Source organism: Ambystoma mexicanum, chromosome 1q (genome assembly GCF_040938575.1).
Source record: "Ambystoma mexicanum isolate Mex_15411 chromosome 1q, UKY_AmexF1_1, whole genome shotgun sequence".
NCBI lineage: Eukaryota > Metazoa > Chordata > Amphibia > Caudata > Ambystomatidae > Ambystoma > Ambystoma mexicanum.
The window spans coordinates 928577967-928599820 of record NC_090922.1 but is presented as its reverse complement, the minus strand read 5'-3'; the positions used below and the strand labels follow the sequence as shown (position 1 = coordinate 928599820).

The 21854-nt window shown below is 42.6% G+C and overlaps 1 protein-coding gene across 3 annotated transcripts in view; it reads left to right on the top strand.

Annotated features, from left to right (window-relative positions):
* CDC14A (cell division cycle 14A) overlaps nt 1-21854 on the top strand; it is a 1359412-nt gene that overhangs the window by 1258492 nt on the left and 79066 nt on the right. The window lies entirely within an intron of this gene.

Sequence of the window (21854 nt, the reverse complement as noted above, 5' to 3'; positions counted from 1 at the left end):
AGAAAATCAGTTTGTTACCAAAACATTTCAGAGAATTTGTACGTGCAAGACGCAACTGCTTGTTACAAGATGATTTCAATGCGGAATGCTCTGTGATACACCAAAGATTTCTGGCAAGAGGTTATGATCTTAAATCAGTAGTTAAGGCTTAACAGGGTGTGAGAGACATGAAGAGAAGTGATCTACTCACACCAAACATTTGCAATGATAATGTACACTCTCAGAAATTGAAATTCATCACTAGATTTAATGCAGATAGCTCTGTTTTCTACAATATAATTAAAAGACATTGGCACATCCTACAACTTGATTGTGACATCACCTCATGGGTGGATACCACACCCGGCTTCATTTATACTAAGGCAAGTAATCTCCAAAATGTACTCTCACCTTCTTTCATGTCAATCCCGCTACACAAACATACTTGGCTGCATCAGCCTCAATATCAAGGTTTTCGTAAATGCGGGGGTTGCTCGATTTGTGCCTATGCATATGAGACATCTGTTATTAATTTTGGCCATTTGGGTACACACAAGATTAGCTGTTTTATTAACTGCAACTCCAAATTCTGCATTTACTGTATCAAATGCATGTGTGGCCTTTATTACATTGGGAGTACTATTCATCCGTTAAAAATTCATATCAGGGAACACTTATCATCCATCGCACAACCTGATTCAAAATACCCTTTAGCCACACACTGGCAGCAAGTCCACCAAATGGACAAAAAATCAATGATCAAATTTGCGGGGATGATGAAGATTTCCCTATCCCAGCGTGGAGGCAATTTTGTTCTTAAACTTAGGCAACTAGAAGCTCGCCTTATTTGCCAATACCGAACTGTAGACAATGGTCTCAACACAGACCATGAACTATCCGTCTTCCTGTGATGGATGTGTTATTATGATTACATACCATTATGGAGAGACGATGGTCTTATTCATTGTCACGACTTTGTTGCAAGCGTATTCAATCATTTTCAACCTAATCCAGTGGTGACCATCCAACCAGTCCATGTGTTTTTACATAAGCAGAAGTTATACATATGGTTGTCTTTATCACAGGACTTATATCTGTAATGAGTAAGAGGATCCAAAGGTATGACCCACTATCATGCTGAAGCCCTCGGGCGTATAATAATCCTTCCCGGCCCACTGGTCGCGCTACTCTGTGCTCAGTTAGAATCCGAAAACAATGTTCAGATGTAAATAATTACGGATTTAGCTCCCCGTAATTGGGTTGTGACTCACTTAAAATTGCTCTTCTAATGTAGATACTATTATTTTACACAACTTATATGCATTTGTGTAAAATAGTGTTGGTTAATTAATGTTACTAGTACCCCCCTTCTCTATTTTTAAACTCTTGGGGTTCCATTATTATGCCCTCACTTACAATTGGCCCTAGTACCTAACAATTTAATTTCTTGCTGCTGTTTGGAGAGCGACTTATTTTTTGATTTTCTCTAATTGGAGAATTCGGATTTTTAATCAACCTTCAATTCTCGCATACATCAGTAATGTCCAGCTTAGTTTGCTGGTATCTCTGCTTATTTCATAAGTTTTCTCAGAGCTAGAATCACAGCATGCCCATTTGCTAATTGTATTTGGGTTCCAAATTGTTTGTAGTGTATCCCACGGCCATTTGTACACCCAGTATGGCGGCCGGGTATACACATCACGCGGGCCCAGCCTTACACGGCTATGTTTTAGTTATACATGGCACAGAGTAATGTACACCCGGCTCCTGTTCCTCACTCGGCAGCGAACACGCTGGTGAGTAACGCACACTTTGTTGCTGAGCCCTGACATAATTGAAGGGTCTCCTTAGTTTCAGCTGTGAGTCTAGACGACCCCAGGAGTGAGCATGCTAATTGGTCCTCTTTGTTTCCCTTCTCCCTTTGCGAAACTTTCACCTTGGACAATTACCTTTGACTCGTCCGCCAGTTCATTCAATAATTTACATTTCAAACTGCTCCTGCAACTGCAAGTAATTGGTACGTTCCCCTTATTTTATTTCAACATAATTGGTTGTGGCAATATTAATTTTATGAAACTTGACACAAATTGCTAGTTATAACAAACGGCAAACCTAGCGTTTTCTGCAAATTTACTTTTGCAGTGGAGTCTACAGCCAAATTCTACCCTCTTTAACCTAGATACACTTACTTACGGGTAAGTGAGCACTTTCTCTAATCACTTGGTGTCTATCTGGGTCTTTAGTACCCACTAAATTACATCCAATAGATTTCTGACCAGCTACAGGTTTACTTTCTTCTTGGCAATGACCAGTTTTATTTAGAATGTGTCATTTTTAATCTTTTAGTACTCGCGCTTAACAAGAAGCCAAGACCAAGGCACAATTCTTTACCAACATTTTTACACATGGTCTGCGTGGTTGATCACCATTGGTAGCATTAAAGTACTCCATTTCTACTAAACAATTATCCTTTCTGTTTTTCCCCCCTTTGATATTCTTTTCCATAAAATGGCGTGTGTTACTTTACATATCCTTTTGAATCAATTTTGGTGTACTGTACCATTTGAATAATTTGCAAACAACTGTATGATGCTTATTTCATTTTGGTGTGTCTTTGCCACCCCACTTGTGCTGTTTCCTTGGGTCTGTTACTTTCACGTTATTATCTTTGCCATGTTAAATGTATATTTTATGTTTGTTATTGTTTGGATATTTATCAACCAGCTCGAAACACGTGTCAGGCTGTAACAGTGTTGATTAAAACCAACATCAAAAGCAACTGTGCTTGATACTTTGTGTGCGCAGTGCGAGAGCAAATCCATTCTCGCCCCAGTTAGTAAGTATGCTGGCAGGAAGCAGGATGTCCAGGAAGCAGGATCTTCAAAGGTAAGTCTGACCTCAGGTGACGGTGAGTGCTACGCTGCTTGCAAATGCAGAATAACGCAAAGCGTCTATCTTGAGGATCGGGGCAGTTTATATAGCTGAGATCGTGGGCACGTCCATTAGGGCTGGCTTACCAGCCACAACCTGCCACTCCAAGAGAGTGAGCACGTGTGAAGGCAATCCATTAGCAGCCACACCCAAGAATACACTTGGGGCTGCTTAATGGATGGAATGTTCAAGGTTAATGCATCTGCTTAATGGATGGAATGTTCAGGGTTAATGCATCTGAAGAGCTATGTCCATAATAAAAGCTTTTTGGTGTTAAATGGATGTTCTTGTTTACTTTTGTTCATGAGGCTGGTGCCAGGACAGTGTCCACCCAGGTCTACTGTGCATGCGACCCCTGCAAGCCTGTGCCCCTGACTTCATGACCATGACACGTTGTGTGGTGCAAGTAAAATCAGTTCATATCTGGTCAATCTTGCATTTGTCATAAGCTGAGTTTGTGTTTTGTTCTTCAGTATATCAATATCATGAGGCACCATCACTAACAGTGGGTGTCCTTGCACTATACTTTCAGATTGTTTGACAGAATGGGCAGCTGCTGCAATTGCCCTTAGGCACCTTGGTAATGCTTTAGCCACTGTATCTAATGTGAAGGAAAAATAGGCACAAGGCCTGTTTTTATCTCCTTGGAGTTGAGTTAACACAGGTAACTAACATCCTGATGCACAAACAAGGAAAAACACTTAGCATAGTTGGGGGTCCCTATAGCAGGTGAGTTGCACAAAGTTTTCTTTTAGCATATCAAAGCTTGCTTGGTGTTCTGGTAACCATGGCATTGGAGTTGGTATCTCTTTGGTAGTGAGATTGAGCAAGGGCTTTGCGAAGAGAGAAAAATTGGGAATCCATTGGTGGCAAAATAACATCATACCTAAACAAAACCCTCTCACTTCTTGCTGTGTGGTTGAAGCTACTGTACTGAATACAGCTTGTATTCTTTGTGGGTGTAATATCCTTTCTCCCTTGGATAGGAGATGTCTAGCTTACTGTGAGAAGATTTGTGACCCAATGGTGCTAAGAAATTCAATAATTGGACTGTACAGTTTATGCATTGCTCTTTGGTGTCAGCAGCTATAAGTAAATCATGCACATATTGTGAAAGGTCTGTACCACTAGGAAGCGAAAACCGATCTAGCTGTGCTTTTAAAGCTTGACTGTAAATACTTGGACTCTGTGTAACCTTGTGGAGCTCTGCAGAATGTATAAGACTTTCCTTCAATATTAAAAGCAAACAAATACTGGCTATCCTCATGGATCGGAACACTAAACGCGTTCTTAAGGTCTACTACTGTAAAATACTGGGCAGTAGGTGGGAGCATGGTAAAAAGAGAAACCATATCTGGCACAACCAGAAAATTGAGGCAGCACTATCTTGTTAATACTGCGCAGATCAATAATTAACCTCCATTCAGGTGTTGCATTCTCACTGACTTTCTTCTGAATAGGAAGTATCAGGCTGTTACAGGGGCTGCCGGCAAATTGCTTGACAATGCTTTTAGCTAAGAAATATTGTATCACTGGACGGATTCCTTCTAGTGCTTGATGTGTTATTTTGTACTGGGGTATTCTTGGGTAAATAACATTATCTTTTAATGTAATGCGAACAGGTTCTATTTGAAGACACCCTACATCATTTTTACCTTTTGCCCATACTCTCATCAACAGTAATTCATTAGGAAGCACATCCATGGTAGCAGCAGTGTAAGCACAGCCTTTTTGTAAGTAATCAGACATGCAAGTGAGGTAAACACAGTCAGGTGTACAATAAATTGTAGCATGCAATTTTTTTAGCAGATCCATTCCCAATAGATTCCAAGCACATTTGTCAGTAAGCACAACAGGAGCAAGACATGAAATAGGTCCTATAGAAAATTGGATGGGCTCTGAAATGGGGCTATGAATAGGCGTATTTGAAAAGCCTACTGATGTATTTACTTTCTCAGAGGGGGGTACAGTAGGTATCAATTTATAGGAAATGAATCTATGGTTAGCCCCGGTATCAAGTAAGAACTTCAATTTTCCTGGCTTTGCATCTTTAAGTGCTAACTCAACATATGGTCCTTTGGGGTCCACTTGGATTTCCTCTCTCCCTTTTTCCTCTCTTGGGCATACCTATTCTACATAATCATCTGAATGTGTATCATCATCATCATCATAATAATCTCTTGCTGAGTACTGCTGGCCTTGTCTGTGATGAAAATAATTCTGCTTCTCTTGGATAGTTTTAACTTCTTCACCATTACTTTGTCTCATCTGTCGTCTGGCGAAAGCGCGCCCTACTGATCTTCCTCTTCCCCTAGGCCTTAAAGTACGTTCCCGGATCCAATGATCCTGGGATTTACAATAATGGCACCCTTCATCTATACCACTTCTTCCATTGGAAGGCGGTGCACTTGCTCCTTGTCCCTGTCTTCTATCCACACCCCTTCCTTTCTGCATCTGTCCTCTCCCTCTGTCTGGAAATGCTTGTTGCATCAATGCTCTAGTTTTTAAACTATTCAGCTTCCTATCTTTCTCAGTCTTTTCTTTACTGTGTCTATCCGCATAATACCTGGCCATGGTTAGTATCTGAGCAGCATTTTGTGTTGGCCATGCGGATTCATATGTTTGAATATCATGCTTAAGGTAAAGCAATCCTTCTACAAAATGTGAACAGAATGCCTTTTGCCCTTCTGTAGTACTTAAGTCCATTCCACTAAAAGAGCTAAAAGCCTGCTCTTTCCTGGTGAAATATTTCTCAACTGATTCTCCTCCCTCCTGCTTACAAGTAGTTGGCTTATCCCAGTTCATCTGCTTTCTGGGTACTATCTGTTCTATCCTTCTCATTATGTACTCTGGTAAGGCAAGAATAGTCCTGTGTAGACAACCCTGCCCATTTCTGTATTTGATCACTGTCTCATCCTCCAAATCAGTTCATTTAATGGGAGGTTCTTCAATATCCAGTTTTCTACAATATCTCCAAATATCTGGAGGTAATATACAGGAAAATAACTGGTCAATATCACTCAGTATTAGAGGTCCAGTCTTTAGCACACAGTTAGTTTGGCTATACCATTGCTCTGGATCTGTCTAATATCTGGAAAGTCCTTGGTAAAAGACAATAATTCCATACAATTCAAAGCCACATGTGCCTGGTGTGTGGGGTTGCTGCTATCAATGCCTGGTACTTCTCTCATAGGGTTCTGGTGCGTTACTGGACTGTTTAAGGGAATTTTATCAAGCCACATTAGTAGTATCACTATAATATCTGAGGAGTCATTCATGGAAATGGTCCCTTTTTGGTTATTTGTATCCATTTCTCTGTAGTGGTCTGGAAGATCATATGCTTTCTCCCTATTAACCATTTTATATGCTAACCACACTTTGTTACATAAGTAATTCACAATTTCATTTGCCACTCGCTGTTCAACTTGAGGTGCACTATCCGTAGCTATTTAAATCCCTTCTACACTTTTGGCTATCCAAGCATTTGCAAAACATTTTGCTTTATCCCTCTGAGATGCAGTTATACTAATAGTTTGGTATACAGAAGTATTTGGTGAAGGGAGGTCACCTTTGACTCATCACTCTTTTCTGAGCGAGAGTAAGGAGGCGGAGGAGTTCTCTTAGTGAAGAGAAGGCATTCTAATAAGGGATCAGGATCTTCATCTGTGTGTATCATAGGTGCAGAAGCCTCGTTACATGATTTGGATACATATGCTCCTACTGTTTGTAGCACACACTCCCTATTATCCTGTTCCCATCCTTCCTTTAGTTTCTGGAGCTCATAGGCTCTTGCTTTATCTCTCTGATTGTGTCTTTTTATTCCTAAGCCGTGTTTCTCTTATTGATTTCTGTCTGGCATAATCTTTCCAAATTTTATATGTCTCCCATTGAAGTGGTCTTATTTTCTTTTCTCCTTCTGCTAACAATGTTTCCCTGAGATACGCTATTTTGTCTAAATCAGAAGACCCATGAATCGGAAAAAGGAGGGTGGGATCACTGGCTTTGGACATATATTTATTTAATTCTCGCAAAAATAGGACTGTCTAATCCTTTCTTAACCATGATTTCCCATGCAGCGCTTCTCTGAGGTGGTGTAGGTACATGCTGTTCCAGTTTATTTAAGCACTTTCTTAAACAACAATTTAAACCACAACAGTTCACTTTAGTACATGCATTTCCCATGATTACTCAATTATCTATATCAGTGTGCCTAGCTTTGTTTGTTACCCTCTGTTACCTTGCGTAACTCTTGTATTAACTTGTGATCACAAGATTTATAACCCTTAGGTCATACTTAAATGCAGTATCTTCCCTATGGTTCTAATGATACGTGCAAAAATAAATTACTAATAGTTACGTCAACAACTAGAAACATTCTCACCAGATTTAGATGTCGCTTATCTCCTCAGCACAAAAGCACACATGCACGTCTGTGACGGAGCCCCTTCAGTGAACGTTGCACTGGTCTCAGACGGGGATCCTTCGGTCACAGATGGATCATCTTGTTGAGCAGTATTTGCAGATGTGGTCTGAGGTTTCCGTGGCTGCTGACAAATGTCCCGGGTGCCCGAGCTTCTATCTTAGCAGTGGCCTCCACGAATTCGTCTGAGCCGATAATCCTGCACTAGTCAACCATGGAGCGAAAGGTCCAAGCTGGATCCATCTGCAACAAAGTCCCACCAGAGTCGCCAATTGTAAACAAGGGAATTTACAATGCTGCATGAATGGATTCGCCTCGTCTGGAAACAATAGAAAATAACACTTTTTTATCAGATATTACAGACTCCAACACAGAGGTTCACACAAGCTTGCATTTATTCTACACTTAAGTGGGGCAGTCAACTACAATGACAGAGAGCCGTCGTAGCCTAGTGACTGACCAATTCAATACAGAATGTTCATGATTATATAGCCAGATATCAGACAGCATTTTCAGACATCAGACAGTACATGCCAAGCCATCTCGTGATTGATTAATCATCTCTCCATCAATTCTGCGGAATTATCCTACTTGTCAGGGCAATATATGTATTTCAAAGTGCATTCGCGTCATAAAACATCACATGTTCATGTTAGAGGAGAAAAAGAAAAAGGAAGAAAGCAGCACGAATGTGCTTCTGTGTATAAAGTTCAACGGCAAAACCACAAGCAGATTTCCTTCCTCAAAAGGGAAGTGTTCTGCTGGCCTCGTTATAAATACATTAGTTTCTACAGTTTACGGTAAATTTCGATTAATGTCAGCCGAATATTGTCACATCTGCGGTGATCTGATGTACTTATCTAAATCTAAACGCCTACATATTATGTATAAAGGTCAAGCCATGCTCTTCATACATTTAGCTTAAAGCAAGCAGGTTTTCATGCATTGTGCACTTAGCAATGAGGCCTAAACTTTCAGCTTTCATAAATGGCCTTTAGCAGTTTACATTATCATAGCAGGTTTCATTACAAGCTACATTGGTATGGTAGGTTATATTGTATGAACTGATGGGCAGATAAAATTGGTTCTCCACACTGTCTCATTTATCTCTCACGCCCCTTTCCCCGGGTCTCCCGCTCTACCCTTTTCTTTGCTTATAGTGGGGCTGCGTCACCGGGTCGAAGTACTTCTTTGCTGTTTCGTCGTGGTTTGTCAGGACGGCTTCTCTAACTTCTTTCTTTCTCTCCGGAGACATGCTTCTGTGCCTGTGTGTGGTATCAGCAACGTCAGGTTTCCTTTGACTCTCCCATTTCGTGCAACCACCGTTCCCTCCTAGGATTCAGTCCAGATTGGTCGACCTGCTGCGGTCTGTTCCTGGCGTGCTTTGCTTCAGGGAGGTTAGTGGTGGGGCTCCTCGTCAGCCTGTGTCGAAGGTACCTCCAGAGACTGAGCCTCTTGGCAGGTTTCCTCCACTCTGTAGACAGTGCACCCCAGGCACCTTGTCTCAGTTGCAGGGTACGGTTCTGCAAACCAACATTCTCCCCGAGTTACTAGCTTCCTCCGACCAGTCGGTTTCAAACTCCTGGGTCTCTCTCACTGCTTCTTGGCCTGCCCACTTTTATCACACAATACTGGGGCTTACCTGGCTTCTCGGTATAGTCCCTCCTTTGTGTTGGAGTTGTGTAGGTTTCTTTGTCTCAATGCCTGGACAGACAGGAATTCTTTATCACTCCTATGCTCTTACTCTTCACAGTACCAGGCTGATACTTTTCTTCTATTATTACATCACAATAACATATTCAAGAGGAGTCCGATTGTCCGTCAACTGATAGGATGGTATTAAGTGTATGAGGATAGTGCAAAGGGAGTTCCTCCTTGGAAAGGGAGTCTTTATCTCCAAGAGGGGAGTCTCTCCTTGCGAGGTCCCGCTTCCCTAGGGGGAATGTTGTGAAGTGGGCACACCTCCCTAGCCTCAGAGAACGGGGCTCCCTCAACCCTTGGGGAATGTGATGGAAGCCCTCGATTAGTCACATACCTGAATTTAGAGTGCAGGGAACACACCTGCAGCCCCAATCATCCCCACCTTCGACATCAACCTCTATTATTCGCCATCCGCTGCCTCAAACCTCTTTCCCTCCTTACCTTATTTGCTACAGATACTTCCTGGTCCCACGCAATACATGTGTAATTGTTGCATGCTCTAATATGTATTCCTAGAAACTTGTTGTTCGGCAAAGTTGATTTGTCAGGAAGATATTTATGGCAAAGTGGGGGCAAACGGCAGGCAATGAATCTCCCATGTGTTCGGCACCTCTCCTTGCATCGATTTTAGAAGTGTTTCCTCTGCTTGGACCTGCTATGCTGTTAGTGTGACACTACATGGTACTGGCTGTCCATTTTCATGCAAAATGTTATCTGGAGGCTTATGCTGAAGAATCCTCCCAGAGTATGTGACCGTGGGCTGCATAGTGGGGAATCAAATTGCCGGAATGGATCCTCTATAGGAGTTTGTTAAAGCCCTTCACCTTGACAGACCTGGAACGTGTCAGTAACTTAGCCTCCATCCCCAACAATTTCCAATCCATATTTTTGATGGTCTTCTCATGGCAGGATGGTCAGAGTCCTAGAGACCATAACTCTCATTTCAGTCCGGGTTTGATGAGGTGTGTGCCTCTATGTTTCTGCCATGTGGGTTTGATGAGGTGTGTGCCTCTATGTTTCTGCCATGTGGTGACCGGTACGAGTGACTCCCAGCTCCACAAAGGTGTGTGGTAGGGTGTAACAGCTAGTTGTTGATAGGGAGGAAGTGGAGGCATGGAGGGATTTGGGAAAGGATGGGTTGGATAACCTGTGATGCTCATTTGCTGTATAATACGTGGCATTTAGTGAAACACTACAGAAAGGTAGCCATTTGGCACATACATAGTATTCACAAATGGACATTGGCATAATATTGCATGTAGATTAGCATACCACATTGGCAGACTATAGTAGGCTATCCGTTTACTGTACCTGCCAGCATGGCAGTGCTGTGGCTGCAATGTGGTGTGCAGTTGCTGACATAGTCGCCAGTGTAAAGTGTGTGGGAGGCTGTGGGGTATCGTTTCCACATTTATGACTGAGAGGTATTGTGGTTGGAAACTATATGAATTATCAGTTGGAAGGGAAGCCCCAGCAGACCTTGCATTTACGACTTAGGATAGCATGACCTGACATAGCTTAACATAGGCTACTATTGAATGATATACCTTTGCAATGCATTAAGGGCTGTAGCATGCATAACCAAGTGGCATGGAAAAGCATAAAAGAAACAAGAGCCATGGGCTGGACATGAAGGGCGGGAGCTGCCTGGGTACTCCAGTCATTACCCTAAATTAAGTGCCAAGTGTTCTGGGAACAGTATTTGTCTGACTATGGAGAGTGTGGCCAGAATCCCCAGTCGGTTGTCTGAGAGATCTGCCCCCAGTGTCTGCCACGAGGATGAGGAACACAGAATGTCCTCTTTCAAAAAAAACGACACCTCTCTCAAATGGCACAAACCGCCAAAGGAGCTATCCTCCTTTTCAGGGTGCCTCACTCACCTAGTTTGAGACCGGCGCATACCTTCACATTCTGTGAGATGCCAGCAGAGACATCAAAGGAGAAACTCCAAGGAGGGACTCCTTTGAGTTGGTTTCCGACACAATGGATAGCGAGAAACGTGAGCTTGGGGGAGAGGGAGGTGAATGCCCTTTCACATTCACATACTTGCCAACTTGATCCATTCCTATCTGTAGGTCCTTTTCCAGGCCTGTTTTTTTCTTTGCAGTCTGGGCTTGTAGTCCGAGTTTTATAATGGGAAAAGTGGAACTACATATCCCAGAATGGAAAGGAACAAACTAGGAGTGGATAAGCACCTACTGATTGGAATGGGTCACGTTGGCAAGTATGCTAGAATGTGCAATCCCGCTGCACTGACATCTCACATTTGTAAAATCCCCCTTACTGGGTCCGCATCTCTGCTAGAGCTAAAATCATATGTAATGCGATCATGAGGGATTGCCTCGCATCACCATGTGTGTATATATTCTACTTCGCAGCATAGGTTGACGCAATGTGACACATGACAGCATGATGTGCGGAGAAGCCTCCGACACTCTGCACTGAGATCTCTGGATAACATCAATGCCCTTGAGGAATGCAGACAGAACAGGGCCATGCTTTGGAAGCAATGTAGATTATCCAGATACTGAAAACCGTGTCACCGTGAACTGCACACCGTGGCCATCGTTTGATGGAATCCTCCTTCTGCTGGGATCCAGATCTGATGCGCCTTGGCTCTCACAATCTTTAACACTCTACACCATGCGTGACGGATACACGAGGCCACTAAGATGTGTCACACACACAGCACACGAATTGAAGAGCACTGGCTTGATAATGAAATTAATATTTTGCAATAAATGTAACCTCTTTGGTGTATGAACTCAAGGTGCCTGAGAAAACAATAGGAGTTGATTATGGCTAGAAGAGGGGATGTTTTTCTTCTGCCTTTTGGTTCTACATTTTGTTACCACAGCCGGGCCACAATGCTCCAGGTTTGGCCACCATAACTGAGCACGATTCATCACCAGTTGAACCCCAGCAGAACAGCACCCAGTATTCCAGATAAGCGCCCACTGAATAAATGGGCCCAGTATGTCAGGTGAGGGGCCGAGAGACGGCCAGAATGCGCCATATGGTGTCCTTTGATTTAAAATAAAAATACAACCCAAGGGGCCAACAGAGGCTTCATGGCACACAGGGGTAAGAACCAATTGCATGGACAGGGAATAAGGACAACACAAGCCTTGTGGCTAACCCCTTAGAACGTGTTACAAGCCTGACACTGTTTAAAAATAAATAAATAACTAGCACACCCTTGATGAGCAAGTGCCAGTGAAGGCTTACAGTCCTGGTAGGAATACGCAGTGTAGGCAGCTCGCCCTCTGAATAAGATCGCAACAAACTGATCTGGGCAGGCGTGCATTGCATCCTGTGAGTGTGGTGGCAGCACTGATGGTGCAGGATGTGCACAGTCCACTCTAAAATAGTGATAGTTCTGATTCAACCAAGCTTCAACCTTCGGTGCATGGTGACCATCTTGATAGGTCATGGTAGTAAGTGCAGTGGGTTGTGAAGGATGTTAGCATGACATCAGCACAGCTTGTGCAAGAATAGTGGCAGCACATATGCATTAAGGAAGATCTCCTGTGGACATCGTGGTGGACTACCGTACTAATAGCAGACGGTATGCGTGTGGTGCACGCGCTGACGGTAATGCTGCATGGGTAGGAAAGGGCAGATGTCTAGTGCACACACTGAGTATGATGACTGCACTGTGAGCTGTAATAGTATTGGTGAAGCAAGGCAGGTATGCAGTGCATGCTCCATGCTGGACACCATGTGCACTGTGCATGCCCTAAAATGAGACAGCACAGATAAAGCAGGTATAGTGCAGCCAGTTGAAGATGGAGAAGGTACTGAAATACCAAGGCATGTGTATAGTAAATTCTCCCAGGGTAGTGGCATCACCAATAGCGGCTCCAGATTGCGTATTTGAAACTTTACCTCGGTGTGAATTGACTGGAATTCCCGAAGGTGCATGGTCGCTATGGAGGCTCGCCATTTCTGTATGCAGCCCAGAAGTATGTGGAGGCACCTATGTGTGCGATGTCATTTTGGAGGAGAAATATCCAATCACAAAACACCTCATCTAGTTTTCACTTCAGCTTCAGACCTTTGAGATCAGAGAAGGAAGGACCAAGTAATGAGTCCCACTGCACTTATGGAAGCAAGATTCAAGTGGGACAAATAAAGGTTGATGTACCTTCCTCCCTCACCAGCAGCCCCTATAATACTGCTGAATACCATAAAAGAGGAAGGAAGTGTGCCAATGCTATAATGGCTTAGGAATACCCCACGGTAGTGAAACGGTTCCTTAACACTGGACCAAAGAGAAGCCCAAAGGCCTTCTGAGCCTAATAATCCCAGCAAAAACCTAACAAGGCTCTCCTTTGTCAACAGGTATGGCGTTTCTGAGGTATAATTGGAGTAGTTCTCAATATACAATGTGTGAACCCAATAAACAAATGAGCTTCTTTCAACAAAGAGGCCGCTGCTGTGTTCTCTTGTCCACTACCAGTTATTCCTGCTCTCTGCCCCAGTAGCACCATCACTCCATTGCCAGTGTGTGTTCTCGCTCATGTCCTCACATGCCTGCCTTCTGCTTTCAGTCATAGAATACCCAAGGGGTGTAAGAGTTGTGATGAATCTGATGATGTCATCACTCCTTTTCCTGAGGTAGCCTCTTCTCATGTGGCCAGGGGACGGCAGCCACTACCTGATCCTAACCCTGGGTGCGGCTATATGAGGGAGAACCACAAGGGTGGAGGTGACACTTGTGGGGGTGAGGGGATAACACAACATCATCAGAACCAGTCACATAACCTCCATTCCCTTTTAGGGATGTTCCCTCTCTTCCTCATGCCTTGATGGCATATTGTTGCGCCCTTCCCTGAACTACTACCCAAGTCTACTTCAAGTATTCCACAATATCTCCTAAAGATAAGGTTAATAACAACTGAGGCGAGGAAGAAGCGGGGTGCAGTGATGATTACTCCCAATGAAGCTCAATGTCACCTTTCTCAACATCGCATCAGAAACAATAAAACAACTGAGATGAGAAAGAGGCGAGGAGTTATGATGATCACTCTGCATGAGAACCATGGGCAGCGGTTGAGTCACTGGAAAAATCATTGGCCCAACATGGTTTAAAACCGTGCTGGGAAGAGGAACAAGAAGTTCTCCAGCTCACGGCAGAGCAAGGTACCTGCGGCAGCACAGTAGTCCAGACAGTTTCTGATTGTGAGAAGGCAGCCTGGTGAGCTAAGCGCTTTGGAGAGGCGGAGTGCGAGGAAGCAAGTTGTGCTTCCTGAAGGCTGTAGAGGCTAGGACACCTTCCAGAGTGCAGACACTTACCGAAGACGCTGACAGTAGCAGGGAGAGCCACGGGAGCCAAAGAATTACCTGACTTGGAGTCTGGAACAGTCTGCAGCCACAAACAGAAAAAACGGTGAGCCCAGGGAAAGGGTTGGGACGCTGAAGCACTGCTGGCCGGTGTCATGAAGGCCCTAGACAGTGGGACGGGGGTCTGGGACCCTTAATACAAACTTGGGGAAGACCAAGGTGGGAAACCAGAGAGGGACATTGTATGTTGTACCATGATGAAAGGGTCTATGGAATATTTATAAAATAAACTTGGTGAACAGATCAAAAGTACCGATATGCGGTATTGAAAACAAATGCTTACAAGTCCTGGCAGGAGAGTACACTGGGCAGAGTTAAGCATTTGAAAGGAAACGTACACAAATCCTGGCAAAGCTTACTATATGAAAAGCAGTGAAAGACACTATATACAAAACCTGGCAGGAGAGTACACCCGGCATAGCTTGCTATATGAAAAGCAGTGAAAAAGACTATATATAAGACCTGGCAGCAGACTACACTAGGCATAGTCAAGTAGGTGTGATAAACTGCTTTAGAAAGGAAATACTAGGGAAGAACGATACACGTGAGATTTCGAGCTGTAATTCTGGAAAGAACCTGGCAGGGCATTACACCGGGTGACATGCAAGTCTGGAACACACGCCAAATTTGTGGAACAGTAAAAAGGAGAATTCCTAAGGATTATAACCCCCAGGGAATTGATCCATTTCTCCAGTAGTGGATTGCAGTATCCAAAGGAGAGAGTTATCCATTTGAACTTTAAGAAACTTGATTATTCTCAGTTTTAACTTTTTGGCATTAGTAAAAAGGAACCCGGGGAAGCGAGCCATCCCCTGGAACTGTGAGCATTGTCCATTTGGAACTTTTTGGGTTCAATGTATACCTTTTGTGTTGGATTGGAACATTTGCACACTTTTGAAAACCAGAGACAATATCCTCTGCACCTTAGAGTTAGTTTTAGAGTATAAGGGCCAGAATAGGATTTTGGACATAGGACGTATTCTTACTTTCTGACATCTTGACAAAGGGCAGACCCATTAATTTTGGTTGGGGTAGGGAAACACCTCCTAGGTTAGTGATAGTGAGGCATTTTCCAACCCTTTTTTCATTTAATAAAAGTTTGTAACCAAGACAATGAGTCTTCTGTGTCCTTGTCTCAGTCCTGACTCCTTATAATGTAATTTGGAAGACTGGTGTGAGGCTGCAGCACAAGTGGGATCCTGAGGTCTCTGCCCTTTTATCTTGGCTGTATTTGCTGAATAAAATAAAACCAGTGACCGCTGGTGAAGTTTTAATTGGTAAATATTTCCCGCAAATATTTCACAGTGCCCAAGCGGTATTCGGGAGGGGGGGGTTCTCCTCCGAGAAATGTTTTGGAATAATGGGTAAAAATTGTGCCATATACAGCTCACTTTCTGTGAAAAACTTGGTAAAAAGCCAGAGAGTTGGCAATTGGTTTTGTAGGGTAAGTCATGAAAACATCAAATAGATCAAAATCACCAACAGTGTACAGGAGCAGTTCCCAATGCATTTTCATTGTGCCTTTGCCCACAATATTTGCAAGTAGAAAAACGTTTTCACACTGGCTCGATCCATACATTTCTATGCTGGCTGCTCCAATATTGACGAGTATTCCCAGATAAGAACATACTCCTGTTTGTTTTGCACATAATGCCACTAATGAATAACATATGAAAACATCTCCAGGCTGGCTTTTCCAATAAAGACAATATCCCCACAGAAGAACAGACTCCAGTTGCTTTTGCAATAAAAAATGCCATGCCACAATAAATAAATAACATGTCCAAACTGGCTGCACCAATCAAGGCAAGTCTAGACATATAATGCTTGTTTACCCTTGATGCCCTGTATAAAATGCCATTCAACAGCAAGAAAGTATGGCCAGACTCTCCGCACCAGAATATGCCACTCTAGCCACTTAATGACAGCTATCATGCTTGCTTTATCATAGATTTCCAGTAAAAATGCCACACCACAGTAAGCAATAGCTAGACTGGCTGTAATAAAATGCCAATCTAGCCATGTAATAACACATATAATGTTTGCTTTACCATAGATGGGCAGTAACAAATACCATGCCACAGTGAAAAATAGCTATGACTGCACATAAAAATGACAGTTTAGCCATGTAATAACACTTAAGCTTTATTCTATTCTATTCTATATAGTTTTTGTAAAGCTGTAGCTCGCCCGCAGGCCTCAGAGCGCTGACAAACACAGAACAGACGCAAAAATCATAGTATGTTAAAATGGGTCAAGATGCCAATAAATCCATGGTTTTCAGAGTGATTGTCAGAGAAGATTAAAACTAAACACCTCCAATATCAAACATACTGGTTTTGATGGACTTTCTAAATTGAGCATATGACGGCAGTTGCCTAAATGCAATTGGGAGGTCATTCCAAACCTTTGGCCCCCATGCATTAAAGCTAAGGTCCCCGTACAATTTTAATCTGAAGAGTGGTTGCTGCAACCGATCTTTATCATTAGACTGAAGGGTAAGTCTGATGGGCATTTTCTTAATGCTATCTTGTAAGTACCGAAGTGTTGTACAAGCAAGGCACTTATATGCTAGACAATAGGCCTTAAACTGGATCCTTTGAGCTACAGGGAGCCAATGGAGCTTCCTCCGTGGACTAGTCACATGGTCTCTGCGCCCTATCCCGCAGACAGCTCTAACTACCCCGTTTTGTAAAATATGTAATTTCTTTATATTGGTAGCGGTAGTACTTGATAATAGACTATTGCAGTAATCCAACCTCGATTTGATAGTTGCGGTGGCTATTAAGGCTCAATTTTCTTCTGAGAGGTAGGGTCTAATCTGCCATAGCAAGTGGATTGTATAAGTGCAGCAAGTACTTACTGTCATGCTGAGAACCTGGTGTCTGCAGAAGCTGCTGAACCCCCGACAATCCACCCAAAATGTGGCACTCCGAGCTGACATAAATATAACTGCTCAGTTTACCTCACTTTCAGGGGAAAGGGGGAAGGGACAAAGAAACAAACACCAGGCTGGAAGCTATCAACTCGCTGGTTCTTCACCTGTAGTTAAAACATAAACATGCAATATACCTCATTCCTCATGGGTTACTATACTAACCTTGAACTCTAAATCCTTAATCAAAATAGTTTAAAAACCATACCTGGTTCTTCTCTTCAGAATGCCCAGAGAAGTGAAAAGCAGACAAGACTTCCTTACTTGTGGACCAGAATCTTATAGATAATTCAGCCTTCTCAGTAGGTCCATGAATGTAAATTAACTTTGTAATTAGTCTGCTCAAATCAAAGATTCTTGAACAAGGTCTTCAAGTAAGATTTATGAAGTTCTTTTAAGTTCTTGTATTTGTTTTTAATATTTTCTTTGTAGAGAGTCTTTTTCTCAGGAACGAATTTAACTTGCGCTGGAATCTTCACGTGGAAAGCCAGAAACCGCGGGAAGAAAAAAAATCACGCGCTTTTTCTCCAAATCGCGGGAAATACGCACATGTGTAAAAACGCACTCGCGCTAAAGTCCAAGACGCGATATAAATTTCACACGCTTTCCTCCAAGTCGCGGGAAACACGCACACTCGCTGACGATTCAATTCGCGGGTAAAACGCACTGGCGCTGAAATCCAAGACGCAATAAAAATTACACGCGCTTTCCTCCAAGTCGCGGGAAACACGCACACGCGCAGACGATTCAATTCGTGGGTAAAACGCACTCGCGCTAAAATCCAAGACGCGATAAAAATTACACACGCTTTCCTCCGAGTCGCGGGAAACACGCACACGCGCTGACGACTCAATTCACGGGTAAAAACGCACTCGCGCTAATGTCCAATTTACGAATAAATACGTACACGCGCAACATACACACGCGCTTATATTATCACGCGGAAGAAACCCTTGCGTAAACGAACAGTAAACGCGAGTCCAAAGTACACGCTCGCGCTTCACTCTCACGCGCAGAGACACACGCGCGGGCGAAAAGTAACGGACAAAAACTCTCGCGCTAGTTTGATTTGACATGTAGCGATAAAAACAAACGTACGCGCTTCAATCTTTTTAGATACAGATTTGATTTCAGTCCCTTAGATAAATATAACCTTTTTACAAGTTCAACAAATCTGGAAAGTCACTTATCTTGAATAAGACTTGAAAACTTCTTTTCTCAGAATAAATGGAAGTTTCTGACTCCTGTCCTGTGTCTCCACCAAGCTCCAAACATGACTCCTGTTATACTTTCAGATCTTCCGCTCAACCGCTAGAAACTTGTCACTCTTGACAAAGTTAAGCAGGAGCAACAAGGCACATGACCTCTCAGCTGGGCTAGGACGATGAAAGGCAGTTTAGAATGTTCATTGTCCTCCCTATAAACAATCTCCAGCCAATCAGAATTTAGACTGAGAACCTCCATCTTGGCTTGGGGCAATCTCCATAGACTGCAATGAAGGTTAAGGGCAGAATTGGCTGTATAAAAAATATAACCCATAATAACTTCCTAAAACCTTTCTATACTAAATATGTGTCTCCCCTGACCCAATGTAAGTGAGTATATGATACTGTATGTAAAGAATATGTCACTCCAACCTGACAGTACCTGACACTTATATACGCAACATGTTTGTCGAAGTTATGATTGCAGTCAAAGATTACTCTCAAGGTCTTGACTTGACTAGAAACCTCAACAGTAGCCCCTCCAACTTGAAAGGCACTGTAACAAGAGTCAAGAGACTTAAGCTTGGCTACACTCCCACAATCAAAATCTGTTTTTGTCATTGAGGACTAGAAAATTATCAGTCATCCAGGCCTTTATGGCATAAAAGACTTTGGAGACCAACTCTGCATCTTCTTCATAGACACCTGTGAGTTCTAGGACTACCTGTGTGTCATCAGCAAAGTTTGCATAACTGACTCCCATACATAAGAGATTGAAAAATAGCATGGAGTAAATATTATAGTGTAGTGGGGACACACTAGAGTCCTGAGGGACTCCACAGTCAAGGACGGCCTCCTCTGACTCTGTCTCCATAGGCCACTCTGGCCCTCCTGGGTCCCAAAAAAGAATTAAACCAATCCACGGCAGGCTTGGTGCACCTGGCCCCTTCCGTGAGCCTGTCCACCAGCCTCCGATGAGCAACAAGATCGAAGATGGCGGAAAGGTCCACCAACAATAGCATGGCCACTCTGCCTTGGTCTACTATCCCAGAAAGCATAGATTTAGCATTTATGAGCACAGTCTCCGTGCCATGGTTTTTTCGAAAGCCAGATTGTCTACTAAACAGAATACCTTTCTCCTCGACAAATTTATTAATGGTGAGCAGGCAATTTCTTCCATAATCTTAAGAAGAAAAGGCATGTTGGCTATTGGGTGGTAATTTAAGGGGTCCTGCAGATCCAACCCTTTTTTTTCTTTTTTTAAAGGGGCGTGAGCCAAACCTCCTTAATGCCTTCAGGAAAAGCCCCTTCAGAGAAGGAGCGCTTTACAATAGCAGTAATACGAGTGGTTATGCTCAAAAAGAAATTATTTAACATAGTTGCAGGTAATATATCTCCCTTAAAGGTGGTAGGCTTTAGTTTTTCCACAATTGACAATACTTCCTCAACTGTAAACTGCCTGAAGGAAAAAAACCTTGTCCTCCTTAATCTCATCGGCACTGGCGATCAGGTTTTGTACAACAGAGGAAGTACCAATCTCCTGGTAGCCAATAGGGTTTGGTCTTTTGGTGTTGTCTGATCTTGCATGTAAAGCAGTCATGGATTTTTTTTTTTTAAGAGTATTGCGGTATTTTAATTAGTAAATTATCATCCAAAACAGTGAAATCGACTTTGTAATTATGGCTAGGTTGGGCTTATTATAGGAAGAACGGTTTTTGAGATCATAACAACGTTAATATCACTTGAAAAGTCTTCATGAAAGTTAGTTAAAATATACATCCACGGATTTATTTGGAAATAAGTAGCAAAATTTCATTGAGGGTGCTAAATTATAGGCGGGCCCAAAAAATGCAAATCCATTCAAACTCCCATAGGGATTTTTGTTTCTTGTATAGCTCACACATGCTGGTTATTTTTACAGAAAACTTGGATTCATAGTTACTGTGACACTGTCTGGCAAACCGGTTGTGAGGTTCTTCTACAAAACAACCTGGCTTGAGAAAACAAACTCCGGATGCAGCTAGATGAAACAAGGTGTTTTCTAAACAAGTCTACAGGTTCCCAAGGAATGCACGATAAAGTACATGACATTGGAGAAGGAATACTTTAACAACCATGCGTGTGTCAACTTAGGACCTTTACACATGGGAGAATCCACTGTTTAGGGGATGGGCCTCCAATTGACAACCCAGATTCATCTCGACTACAAAAAGGAATCGGATCACACACCAACAGGTGCTGATCTACTTTAGCCCTGATGAAAGTGGTACAAATATCTCTTTTCCACTGAAACCGGTAGGCTGTTTCTTGTGCCCTGACTTTGTGAGGATGGACAAGTGAGATCCACAAGCCAGGTCACAAACTGATCCCGTTCGTAATAACCACAAGGAGGGACTGTGTACTAATTCTGAGGAACGGAGCTACAACAAGATATAGATCTACGAACCCCAAAGAATAGGTGTTGTCCTTGATCAACCTTGGTCCAGTACTCCAGTTTTCTTTAAAACCTTTTTAAGCACTCCGTGTATAGAGATACACGCAAACTTTGTTTCTCGACCTATTTGTTCCAGCCGAGAAACATCTCTTTTAAAACTAGTTGCATTCCACGGAAACTAATTTAAATTGACGTTTACTTGGAAAACAACACGAAAAAATCCTCAGTGTGTAGAATATTTGAGGAAAAGGACAACAGGAATACTAAAATAAGGATTGAATGCCGAAAAAAAGCAATATTCAAATATAATTTACTTGAATCAAGTTGTGGTATGAAGACTATTAAGGGAAGATTTGAGTATTATGTCCCTTAACTTGGTTCTATTTTTGTGGATACTTGAGAAAACAAAGCCATGTGATATGCTTACTGGATGAAAATTGGACACACACAAATGTGGAGCACCTCAACAATGTATAGTGGATGTTACTAAAGGTTAATTCCCCCAGCCATATTTTGTTAACCCAATATGCCCTTTCCTGATGTACAAAAACTACACTAGTATTATTGCACAACAATTTGTGCATCAGTCTTAAGATGCCATTTGCTGACTAGCTCACATCAAAGTCTATAGACTTGCACATGTATGTCCAAATTTGAATTGTGTCCTGTACGGTTACCTTTTCTTGGATGGTGAGCAGTGGCTTTTATTATGCTGTTGCAGAGATCCTTAAAGTGTGTCCTGGATTAAACTACATCAAGAAATTGTGCTCGTGAAATAACTGGAGTTTGCTCGAGTCAGCTGCGCCACTACTTCTCTATAGTTCAATCGTTCATTGAGTCCAGAATCTTTGACTAGAGTTGACTGAGCGTAAGACTTCACTTTTACAATCAATGCCTTGTTTC